Raw genomic sequence first — 5,000 nt, forward strand, 5'->3', positions numbered from 1 at the left:
CCCTGCTAATATGCCACGTTGTGGCAACGTTGTGCGTTAGCTGGGGTGCCACACCAGACCGGAACTATATTTTACAAAACGAACACATTGTCTTGATAAAACAGCTGTAATTGAGTGCCTGACACGCCAGTCAAGCGCAATCTTGAGAAGGTGTGCATTTCAGTAAGGATATCAATTGACATGCAGTATGAAACTGAAAGGAGGTTGCATCACTATGATGCATAACATTGCATGTATTATATTTTCAAGTGTGTGCATTCATCCTGTTGTCATTTTGTTTTGAAAGCAGAAGAATCATTCAACAGGTTGCTGAGACAAATGTAAACCAGTAAAACATATGAAGAGAAACAAACCTTGAATATAAGTTCAGTTGTTTAAACATTTGACAAACTATGGTGAGGGGGTAAGAAAACACACAAATCCAGCAGCTCCTGTATTTCAATACACCAGAAGCCAATATTATTGGCGAGTCGGGTAGTCCATCATCACAGTTCGAGGGCAGGCATCATTTCAGTAATTTCATCCCGTTGCATTCACATCCGTGCCTTGATTGAGATTGAATGTGATCATTGCTCTCAAGTATGTTCCCAAGTTTTACACTTTCGTGCTTTGCATGAATGGGAATGGAACCGTGTGTGTTGAATGAGGCTCCTTGTGAGCACTGAACTTTGTCCGGTGGAGTTCCTTTTTGTGTTGCTGTAATTGTGTCATTTCTCGATGAGAAAGATTAGGCAACATTTAGTCACTTCTAGCCATGATGCTCAATTTATTTACGAATGTACCCTAGTAACTAGGGACCGTTTACGTTGGAGAACAAGATCTATTGTATGCCTGTGTATTTGGGGAAGTCAAATCTGAAATAATGATGAAATTGCGTGTATCCAAAGTTAAAACTCGTGATTTGTCGCCCTCTGGTGTGTAAAAGATGCAAAAGCTTACAGCACCTGGTATTCCCAGGCGGTCTCCCATCCAAGTACTAACCAGGCCTGAGCCTGCTTAGCTTCCGAGATCGGACGAGATCGGGCGTATTCAGGCTAGTATGGCCGTAAGCCAGGGAGGCTGTCCTTGACCCTCTACTTAAAGGGAAGGCAATATCCGTTTCTGCCGCTCATACTTGCAGTTGAACTGTCTCTCTACTCTAAAGTCCGGGACACACCAGCACGCTGCAGACAGTCCCTGCTAACACGAAACGTTGTGGCAACGTTGTGCGTTAGCTGGGGTGCCACACCAGACCGGAACTATATTTTACAAAACGAACACATTGTCTTGATAATACAGCTGTAATTGAGTGCCTGACACGCCAGTCAAGCGCAATCTTGAGAAGGTGTGCATTTCAGTAAGGATTTCAATTGACATGCAGTATGAAACTGAAAGGAGGTTGCATCACTATGATGCATAACATTGCATGTATTGTATTTTCAAGTGTGTGCATTCATCCTGTTGTCATTTTGTTTTGAAAGCAGAAGAATCATTCAACAGGTTGCTGAGACAAATGTAAACCAGTAAAACATATGAAGAGAAACAAACCTTGAATATAAGTTCAGTTGTTTAAACATTTGACAAACTATGGTGAGGGGGTAAGAAAACACACAAATCCAGCAGCTCCTGTATTTCAATACACCAGAACCCAATATTATTGGCGAGTCGGGTAGTCCATCATCACAGTTCGAGGGTAGGCATCATTTCAGTAATTTCATCCCGTTGCATTCACATCCGTGCATTGAATGAGATTGAATGTGATCTTTGCTCTCAAGTATGTTCCCAAGTTTTACACTTTCGTGCTTTGCATGAATGGGAATGGAACCGTGTGTGTTGAATGAGGCTCCTTGTGAGCACTGAACTTTGTCCGGTGGAGTTCCTTTTTGTGTTGCTGTAATTGTATCATTTCTCGATGAGAAAGATTAGGCAACATTTAGTCACTTCTAGCCATGATGCTCAATTTATTTACGAATGTACCCTAGTTACTAGGGACCGTTTACGTTGGAGAACAAGATCTATTGTATGCCTGTGTATTTGGGGAAGTCAAATCTGAAATAATGATGAAATTGCGTGTATCCAAAGTTAAAACTCGTGATTTGTCGCCCTCTGGTGTGTAAAAGATGCAAAAGCTTACAGCACCTGGTATTCCCAGGCGGTCTCCCATCCAAGTACTGACCAGGCCCGAGCCTGCTTAGCTTCCGAGATCGGGCGTATTCAGGCTAGTATGGCCGTAAGCCAGGGAGGCTGTCCCTGACGCTCTACTTAAAGGGAAGGCAATATCCGTTTCTGCCGCTCATACTTGCAAATGAACTGTCTCTCTACTCTAAAGTCCGGGACACACCAGCGCGCCGCAGACAGTCCCTGCTAACACGAAACTTTGTGGCAACGTTGTGGCAACGTTGTGCGTTAGCTGGGGTGCCACACCAGACCGGAACTATATTTTACAAAACGAACACATTGTCTTGATAAAACAGCTGTAATTGAGTGCCTGACACGCCAGTCAAGCGCAATCTTGAGAAGGTGTGCATTTCAGTAAGGATTTCAATTGACATGCAGTTAGAAACTGAAAGGAGGTTGCATCACTATGATGCATAACATTGCATGTATTGTATTTTCAAGTGTGTGCATTCATCCTGTTGTCATTTTGTTTTGAAAGCAGAAGAATCATTCAACAGGTTGCTGAGACAAATGTAAACCAGTAAAACATATGAAGAGAAACAAACCTTGAATATAAGTTCAGTTGTTTAAACATTTGACAAACTATGGTGAGGGGGTAAGAAAACACACAAATCCAGCAGCTCCTGTATTTCAATACACCAGAACCCAATATTATTGGCGAGTCGGGTAGTCCATCATCACAGTTCGAGGGCAGGCATCATTTCAGTAATTTCATCCCGTTGCATTCACATCCGTGCCTTGAATGAGATTGAATGTGATCTTTGCTCTCAAGTATGTTCCCAAGTTTTACACTTTCGTGCTTTGCATGAATGGGAATGGAACCGTGTGTGTTGAATGAGGCTCCTTGTGAGCACTGAACTCTGTCCGGTGGAGTTCCTTTTTGTGTTGCTGTAATTGTGTCATTTCTCGATGAGAAAGATTAGGCAACATTTAGTCACTTCTAGCCATGATGCTCAATTTATTTACGAATGTACCCTAGTTACTAGGGACCGTTTACGTTGGAGAACAAGATCTATTGTATGCCTGTGTATTTGGGGAAGTCAAATCTGAAATAATGATGAAATTGCGTGTATCCAAAGTTAAAACTCGTGATTTGTCGCCCTCTGGTGTGTAAAAGATGCAAAAGCTTACAGCACCTGGTATTCCCAGGTGGTCTCCCATCCAAGTACTGACCAGGCCCGAGCCTGCTTAGCTTCCGAGATCGGACGAGATCGGGCGTATTCAGGCTAGTATGGCCGTAAGCCAGGGAGGCTGTCCCTGACGCTCTACTTAAAGGGAAGGCAATATCCGTTTCTGCCGCTCATACTTGCAGTTGAACTGTCTCTCTACTCTAAAGTCCGGGACACACCAGCGCGCCGCAGACAGTCCCTGCTAACACGAAACGTTGTGGCAACGTTGTGCGTTAGCTGGGGTGCCACACCAGACCGGAACTATATATTACAAAACGAACACATTGTCTTGATAAAACAGCTGTAATTGAGTGCCTGACACGCCAGTCAAGCGCAATCTTGAGAAGGTGTGCATTTCAGTAAGGATTTCAATTGACATGCAGTATGAAACTGAAAGGAGGTTGCATCACTATGATGCATAACATTGCATGTATTGTATTTTCAAGTGTGTGCATTCATCCTGTTGTCATTTTGTTTTGAAAGCTGAAGAATCATTCAACAGGTTGCTGAGACAAATGTAAACCAGTAAAACATATGAAGAGAAACAAACCTTGAATATAAGTTCAGTTGTTTAAACATTTGACAAACTATGGTGAGGGGGTAAGAAAACACACAAATCCAGCAGCTCCTGTATTTCAATACACCAGAACCCAATATTATTGGCGAGTCGGGTAGTCCATCATCACAGTTCGAGGGCAGGCATCATTTCAGTAATTTCATCCCGTTGCATTCACATCCGTGCCTTGAATGAGATTGAATGTGATCTTTGCTCTCAAGTATGTTCCCAAGTTTTACACTTTCGTGCTTTGCATGAATGGGAATGGAACCGTGTGTGTTGAATGAAGCTCCTTGTGAGCACTGAACTTTGTCCGGTGGAGTTCCTTTTTGTGTTGCTGTAATTGTGTCATTTCTCGATGAGAAAGATTAGGCAACATTTAGTCACTTCTAGCCATGATGCTCAATTTATTTACGAATGTACCCTAGTTACTAGGGACCGTTTACGTTGGAGAACAAGATCTATTGTATGCCTGTGTATTTGGTGAAGTCAAATCTGAAATAATGATGAAATTGCGTGTATCCAAAGTTAAAACTCGTGATTTGTCGCCCTCTGGTGTGTAAAAGATGCAAAAGCTTACAGCACCTGGTATTCCCAGGCGGTCTCCCATCCAAGTACTGACCAGGCCCGAGCCTGCTTAGCTTCCGAGATCGGACGAGATCGGGCGTATTCAGGCTAGTATGGCCGTAAGCCAGGGAGGCTGTCCCTGACGCTCTACTTAAAGGGAAGGCAATATCCGTTTCTGCCGTTCATACTTACAGTTGAACTGTCTCTCTACTCTAAAGCCCGGGACACACCAGCGCGCCGCAGACAGTCCCTGCTAACACGCCACGTTGTGGCAACATTGTGGCAACGTTGTGCGTTAGCTGGGGTGCCACACCAGACCGGAACTATATATTACAAAACGAACACATTCTCTTGATAAAACAGCTGTAATTGAGTGCCTGACACGCCAGTCAAGCGCAATCTTGAGAAGGTGTGCATTTCAGTAAGGATTTCAATTGACATGCAGTATGAAACTGAAAGGAGGTTGCATCACTATGATGCATAACATTGCATGTATTGTATTTTCAAGTGTGTGCATTCATCCTGTTGTCATTTTGTTTTGAAAGCAGAAG

At 43.3% G+C, this 5,000-nt stretch overlaps 3 non-coding genes and 1 pseudogene across 3 annotated transcripts; all 4 read right to left on the bottom strand.

Moving 5' to 3' along the window:
* Positions 1-932: 932 nt before the first annotated feature.
* LOC136737140 (5S ribosomal RNA) lies at positions 933-1,051 on the bottom strand. The gene has a single exon (XR_010812111.1). It is a non-coding gene; the product is annotated as a 5S ribosomal RNA (ribosomal RNA).
* Positions 1,052-2,106: 1,055 nt separating this feature from the next.
* Positions 2,107-2,215, bottom strand: LOC136736866 (uncharacterized; annotated as a pseudogene).
* A 1,066-nt stretch (positions 2,216-3,281) lies between these two features.
* Positions 3,282-3,400, bottom strand: LOC136737134 (5S ribosomal RNA). The gene has a single exon (XR_010812105.1). It is a non-coding gene; the product is annotated as a 5S ribosomal RNA (ribosomal RNA).
* Positions 3,401-4,455: 1,055 nt separating this feature from the next.
* On the bottom strand, positions 4,456-4,574 carry LOC136736788 (5S ribosomal RNA). Its single transcript, XR_010811841.1, has one exon. It is a non-coding gene; the product is annotated as a 5S ribosomal RNA (ribosomal RNA).
* Between the last annotated feature and the right edge of the window lie 426 nt (positions 4,575-5,000).

Source organism: Amia ocellicauda, unplaced genomic scaffold, assembly GCF_036373705.1.
Source record: "Amia ocellicauda isolate fAmiCal2 unplaced genomic scaffold, fAmiCal2.hap1 HAP1_SCAFFOLD_47, whole genome shotgun sequence".
NCBI lineage: Eukaryota > Metazoa > Chordata > Actinopteri > Amiiformes > Amiidae > Amia > Amia ocellicauda.